Below are 15,822 nucleotides of genomic sequence, written 5' to 3'. Positions count from 1 at the left end.
CAAGTATGAAACTTCATTCATCTTCCCCACCCACCATTCTAAACTCCCTTTCTGCATTTTTTTTTTCAGCAGACTTGATTGCTCAGCTGTGTTTTCCCCTTAGAAATCTTCCAATGTAACAGAATCTACAGATAACACTAGGTATGACATAGCACATTTCCCTGAGAACCTCCTAGGGTAGGAGCAAAAGGGTTTTCCTGCTATTGGGGTACTAGTGTTTGGCCCATAAAAACCCAACAGTTAATCTGACTTATACACATTGGAGCTTCCCTCACTAACCTGGGGATATCCTAAGTGAATAGGTGTAGGACTGATATTAGGTGAGCTGTATATCAATGTCACTTAGTCAAATAAGTGACATTAGGACATGGAAAGACAAACACAAATATCTGATAAAAGATTGCCTCTGGGTAGGTCATGTGATTCAACTGGTGGCCTTTGCATTTGAGTCCTGCATCACAATGTCATACTCACCAGGATATCAGGGTGGCTGCCACCAGACACAGGTATCCAGTTTATTTTTAATGGCCACAGGAGGGTTGAGGGGAACACAGGGAGAGAAAAAAAAAGAGAGACAGAGAGACAAAGATTAAGACAGAGTGTTAATGGCCAAATTTAGCAGATGGCAGCATTGCCTCCAGAGTTCTTAGGTAATCACTCTTAGAGGACTACTCATTTCCTAGTAAGGGTGGCTAGGCTTGTTGTAAACGTACTCTGTAAACCTATTCTGAGTCAGGGTGTCACACAGCCCCCTACATTATATAGAGTTCAAACAAGGGAACAAATATTGCATTCCACTGGATAGTTAAGGTACCTCACTTGGTTCTCACCATACAGATTGATCCCATCTAGGTCAGTCTTGCCCTACTTTGGGCTTCTCAAATTGACCATCAGAGATCTCACTTCTCACACTAAAACTTTTTAAGTTTATTAAGTCATCTGGCAGGGGGGAGAGCTGAAAAAAAAGGTTGTCTGTTCCCCCAAGTCTCTTCAGTATGTTACAGTATTATATAAGATTCAAAAAAGAACAAGGAAACAACAGTTGATTGGTCAGCACAGAGGCAGTTTCCACATAAGACACATGGGTTTATTGAGATGTATAAAAGGAGAAAATCCTCATACCAATCTGTGGATCTGCCTCCACTGGAAGGTTTCTAGTCAGTGTAATCTGAAGTCCTGAGTTAAGCATAATTTGTTCTCTAAGGAACAGGTTTGGTCTCTCAGTCACACAGGGCTAAGTCCAAACAATGCAATAAAGATTTCCCATACCATCATGTGTCTTCCTTAGGTGCCAATCTCATTTCTATTCAGTTTGGTTACTCAGTTTATCATCCAGTCCAAGGACATCCTGGTGGATGAAACACTCCCAGGGGAGCCAATATTCTCTTGATTGAGAAATTCTGCAACATACCCTACTTACAACACACATCTGAGTCCACTATCTCAGTTTTTTCCTCTCAGACCTAGATAAATATAAGCAAAAATGAAACAAATGAGAAGTTAAAGACTTGAATAGAATCTTAGAGATGTTAGATTTCATGGACCTCTGGAGATTGCTGAATGCAAATAAAAAGGAGTATAGATATAATTTCATTGTATATGGTGCCTTCACATGTTGATCATGTATTAGGGCATTAAAACTTCACAAACAAATGTAGAAAAACAAACACATCTTTAATGAATCTGATGCAATATAAATATTTAAGAAGGGGAAATGAAAAAAAATCATTTAATTGTGGACTAAATATCTTGTCTTAAAGAATGGGTGGATGGAAGAACAAATCTTAGAAAAAAATCATTAATTTCACTGAGGCAGCAAGGTGGCACAGTGGACAGAATATAAGCCTGGAGTCAGAATGACCTGAGTTCCAATCTGGTCTCAGACACTTACTAGCTGTGTAACCCTGGGTAAGTTATTTAACTTATATTTGCCTTAGTTTCCTCATCTATAAACTGGAGATAACAGTACCTACCTGGATGGGTTGCTGGATGGATCAAAGGAGATATTTGTAAAGCATATATCTTAGTCCCCAGCACATAAAAGGTAGTATATAAATGCTTATTTCTCCTTCCCTTCCCTTCATTAAAGATAATTACAATTAGATAATATACCAAAATTTGGGGATGTAACCAAGGCAGTCCTCATGGAAAAATGTCTCTATATACAATTTCATCAATGAAAGGAGAAAAGAGCAGATTAAAACAAAATTGGAAAATCATTAAGTTAAACATCTCCAATCAGACACCAAAATAGAAATCCAGAAAATCAAAGAAGGGACTAACAAAACTGAGAGCAAAAAAGAAATTTAAGACTAGGAACTGGTTTTTTTTAGATTGTCAAAAGACCAATAAAATATATAAAATGTTAACTAACTCAATTTTTAAAAAGAAAGAAAATCAAATTACAATATCAAAAATGAAAAAGATTATTTCACAATTTATGAAGAAATAGTTAAAAATATTTTGCTGTTACATGCAAATTAAAATTGCAATCTAAAAGAAAGATAATTATTTACAAAAATATAAAATTCCTAGATTAAGAGACCAAGAAATAGAGGACTTAAATAACCCAATCCTAAAAAAACTATGAATTGAAACCAAAGTATAAAATGAACTCCCAAATAAAAAAAAAACCTCAGGACTTTACGGATTTCTGTGTGAATTACATCAATACATTCCAATATTATGTTGTTTGAAAAAACAACAGGAAAAGGAGTCCTCCCAATTCCTTCTTCGAAAATATGATCTTAATATCTAAACCAAGAACAGAGAAAAAGGAGGGGGGGGGTGAATTATAAAACAAATGTTAGCAAGGAAACTATAGCAACATATCTCAAAGATTATACATTATTACCAGGTACAGTTTATACTGGTTATATTATGCAAATTATAAGCATAATTGACCCCATGATTGTTTCAGTAGATGTAGAAAAAGCTTTTTATAAGGTACAACATCCATTCCTGTTAAAAATGCTAGAAAACAAAGTAATAAATGAATTTTTCCTGAAAATGATAAGTAATATCTACCTAAAAGCAAAAGCCAACATTATCTGCAATGGGGTTTTTCCAATAAAGATCATAAAAGCAAGGAGGTAAAGCAAGGATGTCCATTACTATTGGGTGTGGTGCTACAAATGCCATCTATAGCAATAATATAAAAAGAAACTGAGGGAAGAAGCACAAACAAAGAAGAAAATAACCACTTTTTACAGATGACATGTTGGCTAACTTAGAGAACAATGAAGAGTTTATTAAAAATTAATTGAATCAATATCCTCGGAAAAGTTGCAGGATATAAAATGATGGCTACATAAATAACTAGCATTTGTGTAATTTACAAAAAAAAATCCAGCAGAAACAGATAGAAAGATAAAGTCAATTTAAAGCAACTACAGAAGGGTCACACGATCAACAGGATGGAGGATGATCAATCATAAATAAAAATTTATTATGTACCTACTACATAACAAACATTGTGCTAAGTGCTGAGGATACAAAATGAAGCAGAAGACAGTCCTTGCCCTCAGGGAACTTACAATCTAATGGTGGAGACAATATGTAAACAAATGTATGCAAAGCAAACAAATGCAGGATAAATAGGAAATAGTTAACAGAGAGAAGTTTACTAGAGTTAGTAGGAGTGACATGGGTGAAGATTCAGCAAAGGTGACTAAGAAGAATACCAGATGGGTACGAGAATCAAGAGAAATGTCAGGAAATTCCAGGGAGGGGAACGTATTGAGGAGGTCATTAATACTGTGAAAGGCTGCACGGGGTTCAAGGAGAAAAGACTGTAAAATTAAATTCAAACCAATAAGCATATATTAAGAGCTTATTATGCACAGGGACTAGAAAACCAAATAAAAAAAAAAGAAGAAAAAGAATAACAGTCTCTATCTTTGCCTCTGCTTTTCTGACTCTGTCTTTGTCTGATTGTCTGCCTGATTGTCTGTCTGTCTGTCTCTGTGTCCGTCTCTCTGTCTGTGTGTGTGTGTGCATTTCTCTCTTTCAAGCACGCATATACACACAGACACACAGACACACAGACATACACAGAGAAACCTTGCACCATCAGGGGATAATGAAAGTGTATCTTCATTTACTGGGGCAATAAGTTTGGGAATTCTACCCCATTCATGGCTCCTTTTTAATAGAGGTTGTTTTACTCATTATATTTGTATCCTCAGTACATTCCTTGGCAAGTATTAGGTGCTTAATAAATCCTCATTGATTGATTGATATCAAATGTGGTAACTCTCAGAGATATTCAGACTAGAGCTTACATCTAAATAAACAGATCATTTCTGCTCCATGGGAATATTGATGTCACTAGTTGTCTAGAGCAAGAGGATATCTTAGCTGATTTCAGGTAAGCTAACCTCGAAAATAGGCTGTCTGTCTGTTAGGGTGATTAATGATTTATCCCAGGCAATTAGAGAAGGTTGCAGGGGATTCAGGGGAGGGTTTCCCCTTGCAGCAGGAAGTTTATAAGGGGCCAGAAATTTTGCAGCCCCTTTATAAAGATCAGCTAGCTCATAGTTGAAATCCTCAATTGTACACAACTAGCATCAGAAGAAACATCAACACTTTAATATGAGAAGATTAATTATCCCACAATCCCAGATAATCTTCCCTTGGTAATGTTCAATGCAAATGCCCATGAACATACATGTGCTATACAAAGTAACTCTTGACAAAGTGCTTCAGCAACTAAATGTTTCAATGATAAAGGCACATGCATATTCATCGAACACAAGAGATAACCACAAACAGCACCCCCCAAATCTAGGTAGCCATCAAAATATCAATAGACCCATAAAAGAACAATTATAATATAATCAAATCTTCTATGCAAATAGAGAGTAAATAGAAACTCACATAGCTGACATGTTATACTACAAGCATAACACAGTACGGAAACAAATGAGCATCATAATAATAAAACGGAAACATAACTCAATCGTGCAGTAATTATCATATGCATCAATAAACATATGCATCAACCTGTAAAAGACTTTGTGGGAAACCCTCGTATTGCCACCTGTCTATATTTGTAACTGCTTCTCGTTCACCTGTAACATCCCAAGTTAGTCTGGTCACGGGTCCAATGAGTCTGCTGCTTTTGTGACCTGCTAATCTCTGTGCCCTACATCTGAGCTGGTTGGTGGTATAGGCTGATCATCCTTATCATCATAGGTATAGGCTTACTTTCCCACACCTGAACCAGATTGGGTATCAGTATATTCATGACCTGTGAGTTTTCTTAGTATTTTAACAGTACCTCTAATAGCACCTCTAAGTCAAATTTTAGGCAAAAAAGAATTACTTCCAGGGTTTGTTTAAGTCAAGATTGTCAGGTGTATGAAGCCCTGAAAATGTCATGTGCAGTATCCATTTCAGAGATTCTTAGTATAACTGGTGTACAATCTCTTTTGGTCAGAGTTCATTTAGGTAAATGTCTTACTTCTTTCCACTTGCTCATTAGAAAGTGGAAGTAACCCTTGTATAGACAATAAGTGATTATGATGAATTGTCTTAATTGGGTCCTCCCTACCCTCTGGAGCTATTTTGTAAACGGAAATGTTCCCTAATACCTCAACCACTTTGTGAGGGTCAACTTGTGCGTTCCTTAAATGCCAACGTTTCTTATTAGAATTCTATCTCTCTGTTTCTTTTGAAAATGGATTTGGGCATCATGTATCTGCTGGAAAATTGGTTTCTGTTGATCATCATGTTCTTGGTATAGAACAGCTTTAAGCCTTCCAGGCTGGCCTCTGTGTGCAGGACAAAAGGCTTTCTTGGATCTGCAAAGGCCAGCACCACCTGCAAGTGTGATACCGTTGACTATGTTTTCGAACACTTGTTCACAGCTGTCTATCAATTTCCAAATGACTTTATAGGCTTTAAGACAATTTGACACTTCTTTAAAAAAAGTTTTAAGTTATGAACTAGAAAATCATCAACAAACACAAATATTTTCCTATCAAAACAAGGCTAGAAAATAGGAATTTTATATGAAGTTGTGACTCTATTACAGATAACTTTTAAGATATATTAAATTTAACGCAGTAGTACGAACTGATTGTGTGTTCCCTTTTGTTTTTTTCTGTTTTAAAATGTTTCATTGTTACTATTTTCCTTCTTCCTTTTATTTCATTACTATCACTACCACCAACTATTTTTTTATTACATCCTCCAAAGAAACCTCTCTCTTATAACAAAAGTACAGTGAAGTAAAACAAGTTTGCGTCTGAAAATGTGTATGTATAATTCTGAATCTACACTGTGAGAAATAACCCCTTGAGCCCAAATAGATTCAGTAAATTAGATAGACTCAGGTTGAGTGAAGCAGTTGGAATTTTAATACATCCCGCAGGGCAGGTGTGGGACCCAAGATAAACTCCCCTACATCCTACAGAAGGGAGAGTAGGCCTTTTATAACTATTCCTGACCATCAGTTCCTCCCAGCTGACTGTTTGGTGAGAGTCAGCATAGTTCACAGACTTCCTGGAATGCCTTCTACATGTTTCCCTTTATATGTTCGCCTTCCTATCTCAGGTGATACATATTCACAAAATCCCTCCTTAGGGGTGTGTAAGTTAATATTATTAAGCAGGCACAATACAGATGGCCCTTAACCTTTGTCCTACTTTTGTTCTCTGGAGATCCCAGGTTGTTTTCTGATACTCCCTTCCCCTGAGATACCTTCCTTTTATGGCCTGTATTGGGAATCAAGATGGGCTCTTAACACTTATTCAACCAAGTGCCCTTGAAGAGTTTGGCCTTTGTTTCCTTGATTGAATTAGAAGTCCTTGATGACCTCCTTGCCTCAAGGGAAAGCCTAGTTTACATGGGTTTGAGTCACTTGTTTGTGACATCAGAGGCTTTTAGACCACATGGGTTTAAGTCTCATTTTTGTGACGATTTTAGGTCACGTGGGTGAGTTGCATGTGTGACTCACCTTTGACCCTGAACAAGATATATAAAGGCAGAGGTTGGCTTTCTCTTTTGGAGCTGTGAGCCACAGCAGGAGTGGTGTGTGACTCTAGTCCAGCTGTTGTTATTAACTTCCCAGCTTTGATGTTGATGCTTCTCTGGTAACTGTATATTGTGATTTTGTCAGACAGAAATCTGTCTGTTGATTCATGTTTTTTGCTCTGTGTGTATTTGCTCTGAGGCTCGGGGTGCTGGCTTTTCCTCCTGAGCTGAGTGAATGATATTTGCATGTTGGATTAAAGTAAGATTATTAACCCCTTAACGTTGCTTTCCTTAGTAAAGCAGATCAAAAGAGCCTGGGCTTGCAGCATTCTTGTTGTTGGGCTTGTGTTGGTTTTTCACCCCCACAGCAGCTGCTAGCCAAATTGTTGAAACATGGCCCCATCTCCTATAATGGAAACATAGCTGTTAGCCTAACAGGGCTTGTAGATTGCATTCCTTGTTGAGATAATTTTTGTGGAAATAGAACTCATCCTATTAACTCTTGTAGCAACTCTTGTAATAATGTACATCTTTATTCTGGTCAAAGTTCTTAAGTCTTTAAATAGTTGTTATCCTTTACAATGTTGTGGTTAAGGTATAAATAGTTCTTCTGGTTTTGCTCACTTCACTGTGCATCAGTTCATACAACTCTTTCCAGGTTTCTCTGAAGTTATCACTTTCATAATAATATTCTATTTCATTCATATGCCATGATTTGTTCAACCATTCCCCAAAAGATCAATCAATAAATAAATAGGCATCAGGTGCTTAATTTGTACCAGGAACTATATAAAATACTGAGGATGTGTTGGATTTTATCTCTAGATAAAGGGCTATTCATATCCTTTGACCATTTTTCAATTGCAGAATGGCTCTAATTCTTACATATTTAAATTAATTCCCAATTTTAAACAGTTAATTGGTTCCTTTCTATTGTTGTTGATCATTGTTTGTTTTCTAAGAGGACCAATGACATAACAGGTGATGTCTTCACTTGTACATGAATTGGATTTAAGTGAGGCAGAGTTGCCAGTTTTCCTAGAGGATTTTGTCAAAAAAAAAGTCATTATCTCAGAAGTTCTGGCTTTATCAAACATTAGGCTAGTATTTTCATTTGCTTCTGCAGACTGTGTAATAATCTGTTGTGCTGACTGACTTTTCTATTTTTTTTGAACCATTATCAAATTGTTTTGATGTTTACTATTTTGTTCTACAGTTTGGGATCTAGTACTGGTAGGCACTATTCATTTTTTTTCAGAATTTTCAAAATTTCTTGACTTTTTTCCTTTCTTATTAATTTTGTTTTTATTTTTTAAGCTCTACAAAATAAACCTTTGGTAGATTGATTGGTGTGGTACAGAATAAACAAATTAATTTGGGTAGCATTACCATTTTTATTCTATTGGCATGACCTAATCAAGAGCAATGGCTATCTCTCCATTTATTTAGGTCTGTATTTCTGTAAAGAAAATTTATAGTTATAGTCATATAGTCTCTGTGTATCTGGATAGCTAGACTCCTATATATTTTATACATTCTGTAATTTGTATGAGCAATTCCATTTTGTTTTAAGCTTTTGTTTTGTGATTTAGTTGTTATGCAAACTGTTTTTCTACATCAAGGTAAGCAGTTTGGCAATCATGTGTACGTCCCCCAAATTTGGTAAACAACAACTAATTGCACTCTTGTATCTCCTAAATTTGTTAAACAACCACAAATGATGTGTGTATCCTCCAAACTAGCTAAACAACATTTGTGCATGTGCATGATTACATGTGTGTTTATACATGTATATGTGTCCCATGTCAGCTAAATAGCTCTAATATTTGACAATATCATTAGCTTTGATTGATGATTTTCTTTCATAATAAGCTTAGGTAACCATTCATCAATCAGAAGTCTGAGATCTTTTGCAAAAATCCTTAGCCACAACCACAAAAACCCAATGGAGACCCCAGCCATTAGTCTGCTCCTGGGTTGTGACTAGGACAGATAAGCTTCTTTTGCCATGTTTGGAAATTTGAGCATCCTATGTTTGCTCAAGCATAGGGATGATTGATTGAGACTTGCCAGAATGCCACCTTGAAGTTGGTTTTTCTTGGTTTTGGTTTTGTTTTTTTCGAGTGGGGAAGGCAAGTTGGGGTTAAATGACTTAGCCAAGGTCACACAGCTAGTAAGGGTCACATGTCTGAGGCTGGATTTGAACTCAGGTCCTCCTGACTCCAGGGCCAGTGTTCTCTTCACTGTGCCACTTAGCTGTTCCACTCATGGCTTCTGGCTGGGCAGAGAAGAAACCTTGTCATAAGGACCAATCTTACATTTAGTGAGACCTTTATTAAGTAGGTTCATGGTGTGTTCCTAGAAGAGTTGATGCTTCTATTGTTGAATAGATAATTGCATGCTCTAGATCAATAAACTTTGGTAGCACACACTGGTAAGTGTCTTATTAGTGTACTCTCAGCCCTACTTAGCTTGCAGAATGGTAAATTGGTTTTAGTGTGCCCCGTTCATTAACCTCTAACTGCCGTGTACCCCCAAGATTCTGTCCTGTACCCTTCTCTCTTCCCACTGTATGCTTTCTTTATTTGATGATTTCATAAGTTCCCATGGACTTTATTATCTTTATACATATTACCCCTAGAACCTAATGCAGTCCTAGTCTCTATTGTGAGTTCCAGTCCAGCATCATCATCTGCCTACTGGACATTTCAACCAATATTTGGTAGGCATCACATACTCAGCATGTCCAGGACAGAAGTGATTATGTTTCTTCTACCCTCCCCATCGTCCAACCTAGCTTTCTTCTGAATTTCCCTATCTATGTCGAGGGCACTGTCGTCCTTCTATTCACCTAGGTTCATAACCTTGGTATAGACCTTTACTCACTTTCCCTCACTCCACATTTCCAAATAGTTGGCCTTTCTACTTTCCCAAAATCTTTGGCATCTATCCCCTTCTCTACTTATATAGCCACCGACCCTACTTTAGGCTCTTACCTCTTCTTTCCTGGATTATTTCGGTAGCCTTCCAGTTGGTCTCCGTGATTTAAACCTTTCCCTAATTCAATCCTTCTTTCAAATAGCTGGCAAAATGATTTTCTTAACGAGCAGTTCTGACCAAGTCAACTCCTTTTCAGCAATCTCCAGTGGTTCTCTGTTACTTCTAAGAACAAACATAATTATTAATACAGTAGTACATATGATGGAATCCTAATAAAGCTGTCCCAAACCCCAATATTCTGACTTCCTTATGGGCCTCACTGAACAGTACCCACTGCACCTATCTAGCCACTCCCCCCCAACACACTTAATATCCTAACTTCTTCATTTTATGCCTTACTGCTCACTAGTACAACAGGTGTGTCCATGAACTCATATTTCTCACAGAACAGCAGATGTGTCCGTGTGATGGGATCCCAGCCACCATCTCTAGCTAGCCACTGCCCCCAGATCCATTCTTTATATTTCTCACAAAAACCACAGGTGTGTCCATGCACTCAACCACAACCACATTCATCTAGTCTCAGACAGGACCGCAATAGTCAGCCAATCAGAAATCAGCACCACCAGGATGCCTGAGCAGGATGTGGACCCCAAAACAATAGAAAGGACTATCCCTAAGCAGGCACCTGCGCAGTAATAGTAAAGAACTGACCTAGAGTGAACTTATGATGTAGAGAGGCTTATCATAATATCATTACCATATACACATATCCCCCCAAATAGCTTTTTCTGTACACATTGTGGGTAATCTCACATGCAGTTTCACTGAGGCAGGGACCCCTCCCCTATTACTTAATCCCTTAACAAGCCCCTCCTGCCTTTTAATATTCATAATTTCTGTTATGTAATTGCATATTTACCCTATAAAAATCCATCTTGCTTTCTCTGAAGTTGCTGGTTCCTCTTGGAACTTAGCCAGCTCCCTGAGAGATGTCAGTCTCAGTAAATGCCTATACTTGGATTAGAGGTGGTCTGACTCTGAATTCGTTGAGATGGTTCCACCACAAAACATCATGAAACCCCAACAGTTTTTGGCATCCCTGGGTGGGCAGAGATTAAACCTCAACAGTCTTTGGTGTCCCTGGGTGGGCAGAGCCTAAACCTTAACACATATATAATTTATAATTAAGCTAAAATTCTCTAAGGGGGCATATTCGATTCTTTTTTCATAAATAAGGGTGTACTGTGTGATTAAAAATGTGTGAAAGATTTCCCACCCCCGCCTCCCGCCGCTGCACTGCTCTTGGTCCCTTAGTTCTCCCCTTAGTCTCCTTAGTTCTGGCCTTTGGCACTGGAATAGAACTTATATACTTCACATCCTTGCAACTACACCTTAGGGCACCAGGAAGTTGACCCCTGATAGTGATGCATTATTAGGAGCCAGTACCAGAAGGGCCATTCCTATAGGAAGCACAGTCAGAACCCTGACTTGGGTACCCCATCTCTGCTTTGTGCTGCACATCACAGCTTGGCTTCTCATCTTTAGTATCTGTAAACAAATTGGCCTTTGTTTTCTTTGAATGACTCAGCTTACCTCATTGAGCCTCTGGATGCTGTGGCTTGCTCTTCCGGGGCAGGAAACCCAGAGAGCATGTCAGGAAGCAGAATACTTCTTGTGTGATGAGTCATGGGGCTGGCTGAGGGGAGGTGTTAACGTCTACGCTAGGGGGAGGGACCAAGTCAAGAACCAATCGGCCTTGGTCATTCAGGCGGTGCTTGATGATGTCAAAAACTCTATAAGAGGGGAGAGGACAGCTTGAAGTTCTCTCTTTCCTCTTCCGGTTGGTGTGGGGAGCAGCAGCAAGCAAGCATGACTCTGGGCCAGCCCTTGCTCTTGGGCCGAGCCCAGATGTTGGTAACTATGAATTGTATTGGGTCTGTCTGTTGATATTTGTATCTTGTTTGTATTTTGGTTTTGAGGTTCGGGGTGCTGGTTTGTTTTTCCCCCGAACTAAATGAATGTTTTGAACCTCAGGGTGCTGGTTTTTTCCCCTGAAGTAAGTCAATGAATCTGTATTTGGTCTGTCTCTTGATGATTCTCTGTATGCTCCCCTGAACTAACTGAATGCTAACTGAATGCTGGTGTTTTCCCCTTAACTAAATGATTGTTGTCTGTATGCTAACTGAATGCTGGATTAAAGTAAGCTGATCAACCCCTTCACCGAGCTTTCCTTGTTTAAGCAGATAAAAAGAACCTGTGCTTTCCTGGCAGCTTCCTGGGTCCCGGCAGCCCCCTGGGTGCTGGCTGTGGGGGAGGGATCTTACACCCCCACCGAAGCTGCTAGCTGGGTTGTTAAAATAGTATCCCTCTTGGTTTTTGACTTTCCTGAGCTCATGGGCCTTAAACAAGTCTATTGTCATGTGTGGGAGCTGGGAGAACTGGGGCTCTGAAATCCCCTCAGGTACTGAGACTCTTTGAGTACTTGAGACACCCTTTGTGTATGTGGAGTTCATGACAGTGTTTTGGGCTGTGTCCCAACTGGGCCTTGACTGAATCCTCTTGGCTGCCCTGTTCACCCTCCACCTGGGCCTTGCATATGGGCCAGACAAGCAAGACTTGTGCTACCTCCACGCTCAGCTTCAAAGAAAACTTTAATTATTTGCTGGGCCCCATGTTGGAGATGCTGAGTGACATCTAATCCCTGGGGTGAAACTACTGTCCCTAGGCTCTAAAGTCCTGTCTGCCCCTTCCCAGCCTATTCCAAGAAATCCAAGAGCTGTCCTAGAAAACCTTCTTCTCTGCTCCTGAACTTGAGGGTTCCACATCTGTTTCAATTTAAGGATCTACCCCTAGAAGCATGAGGCTGCATCCTTCTGGGTCCTAGACACCCCCCACCCCAAATGCTATCTCTTCTGTATTCTAGGCTGTATTTCCTAGATTCCAAACTTCCCTCCCTGCGGAGGTTCTCAGGAATGGTTCTCAGGATATGGTATACAGTTTCCTGGCTTGGGGCCCACACCAAGACTCAAGATTTAGCATACCTTAATCCAGGATTTCACTCCTCTAACTAAGGACCCTTCAATTCAATCTAGAGAAAGGATTGAGACCCTGGGGGAGGCATCAGGCCTGTCCAAACAATAGGCCCTTTTCTGCCTATTTTCCTCTCCAAATGCTAGGCTACAAGGTTGGCCCTCATCAGTCTCCTACCACTTATCCCCAACCCCATATTCAGAGCCCTCTCATTTTTCTTTATATTTTTATTTATCTACTAACTAGCTTATTAATTAATTTTTTTCCAGTGACTGAGTATGACAGTTTGAATAATATTCCACCCTAGTACTTTCTCTCCCCCCTGCAGTGAAGAGAGATTTTTCACCATAAATTCTCCAGAACCACTGCATGAAGCCCTTTTTAGATGTGTTTTATATTTAGTAGAAATGCTTCCATCGTAGCCAGTATTAACTCATGATTTCAAATTTTTCTTATGGTTTTTTTAAATTTATTTAATATATTTAGTTTTCAGCATTGATTTTCACAAGAGTTTGAATTAAAAATTTTCTCCTCATTTCTACCCTCCCGCCCACTCCAAGGTGGCATATATACTGGTTGCCCCATTCCCCAGTCAGCCCTCCCTTCTGTCACCCCACTCCCCTCCCATCCCCTTTTCCCTTCATTTCTTGTAGGGCAAGATAAATTTCTACACCCCATTGCCTGTGTATCTTGTTTCCTAGTTGCATGCAAAAACTTTTTTGTTTGTTTGTTTTTGAACATCTGGTTTTAAAACTTCGAGTTCCAAATTCTCTCCCTTCTTCCCTACCCACCTTCGCTACCTAAGATGGCAAGCAATACAGCATAGGCCACATGTGTATCATTATGTAAAACCCTTCCACAATACTCATGTTGTGAAAGACTAACTATATATTGCTCCTTCCTAGCCTATCCCCCTTATTGAATTTTCTCCCTTGACCCTGTCCCATTTTGAAAGGGTTTCTTTTTGATTACATCCTCCCCCTATCTGCCCTCCCTTCTATCATCCCCCATTTTTTATCTTCTTCCTCCTTTTCTGTGGGGTAAGATACCCAATTGAGTGTGTATGGTATTCCCTCCTCAGGTCAAATCCGATGAGAGCAAGATTCACTCATTCCCCCTCACCTGCCCCCTCTTCTCTTCCAACAGAACTGCTTTTTCTTGCCACTTTTATGAGAGATAATTTACCCCCTTCTATCTCTCCCTTTCTCCCTCTCTCAGTATATTCCTCTCATATCCCTTAATTTGATTTTATTTTTTTAGATATCATCCCTTCATGTTCAACTGACCCTGTGCCATCTATCTATCTATCTATCTATCTATCTACATATATACACATACACACATGTATATACATACACATAATACACATACATATATACATGTATACACACACATATATATATATACATACCCGTATACATATATATATATATACACACACCTATATACATATACATACATACACATGCATATTCCCTTCAGCTACCCTAATACTGAGGTCTCATGAATCATACACATCATCTTTTCAAATAGGAATGTAAACAAAACAGTTCAACTTTACTAAGTCCCTTATGATTTCTCTTTCTTGTTTACCTTTTCATGCTTCTCTTGATTCTTGTGTGTGAAAGTCAAATTTTCTGTTTACTCTGGTCTTTTCACTGAGAAAGCTTGTGAGTCCTCTGTTTTGTTGACAATCCATATTTTGCCTTGGTACATGATACTCAGTTTTTCTGGGTAGGTGATTCTTGGTTTTAATCCTAGCTCCATTGACCTCTGGAATATCATATTCCAAGCCCTTCGATCCCTTAAGGTAGAAGCTGCTAGATCCTGTGTTATTCTGGTTGTGTTTCCACAGTACTCAAATTGTTTCTTTCTGAATGCTTGCAGTATTTTCTCCTTGATCTGGGAGCTCTGGAATTTGGCTACAATATTCCTAGGAGTTTTCTTTTTGGGATCTTTTTGAGGATGTGATCTGTGGATTCTTTCAATTTCTATTTTACCCTCTGGCTCTCAAATATCAGGGCAGTTCTCCTTGATAATTTCTTGAAAGGTGATATCTAGGCTCTTTTTTTTATCATGGCTTTCAGGTGGTCCAATAATTTTTAAATTATCTCTCCTGGATCTATTTTCCAGGTCAGTGGTTTTTTGAATGAGACATTTCACATTGTCTTCCAGTTTTTCATTCCTTTGGTTCTCTTTTATACCATCTTGATTTCTAATCAAGTCCCTAGCTTCCACTTGCTCCAATCTAATTTTTAAGGTAGTATTTTCTTCAGAGGTCTTTTGGACCTCCTTTTCCATTTGGCTAATTCTGCCTTTCAAGGCATTCTTCTTCTCATTGGCTTTTTGGAGCCCTTTTGCTTTTTGTGTTAGTCTATTTTTTTGTCTTTTCCCAAGGATATTTTCTTCTTTTTTCTTTTTTTAATTTAATATATTTAGTTTTCAACATTGATTTTCACAAGAGTTTGAATTACAAAATTTCTCCCCATTTCTACCCTCCCCCCCACTCCAAGATGGCATATATTCTGGTTGCCCCATTCCCCAGTCAGCCCTCCCTTCTGTCATCCCACTCCCCTCCCATCCCCTTTTTCTTTCCTTTCTTGTAGGGCAAGATAAATTTCTACGCCCCATTGCCTGTGTATCTTATTTTCTAGTTGCATGCAAAATTTTTTTTTTTGTTTTTGAACATCTGTTTTTAAAACTTTGAGTTCCAAATTCTCTCCCCTCTTCCCTTCCCACCCACCCTCCCTAAGAAGTCAAGCAATTCAACATAGGCCACATGTGTATCATTATGTATAACCCTTCCACAATACTCATGTTGTGAAAGACTCACTATATTTTGCTCCTTCCTAACCTATCCCCCTTATTTGA

The 15,822-nt window shown here is 38.8% G+C and overlaps 1 pseudogene; it reads left to right on the top strand.

Annotated features, from left to right (window-relative positions):
* The first annotated feature begins 8,618 nt into the window (after nt 1–8,618).
* LOC118851181 lies at nt 8,619–12,612 on the top strand (annotated as a pseudogene).
* Nucleotides 12,613–15,822: the final 3,210 nt, after the last annotated feature.

This window comes from Trichosurus vulpecula, chromosome 5, assembly GCF_011100635.1.
Source record: "Trichosurus vulpecula isolate mTriVul1 chromosome 5, mTriVul1.pri, whole genome shotgun sequence".
Lineage (NCBI taxonomy): Eukaryota > Metazoa > Chordata > Mammalia > Diprotodontia > Phalangeridae > Trichosurus > Trichosurus vulpecula.
This window is presented reverse-complemented; position numbering and strand designations above follow the sequence as displayed.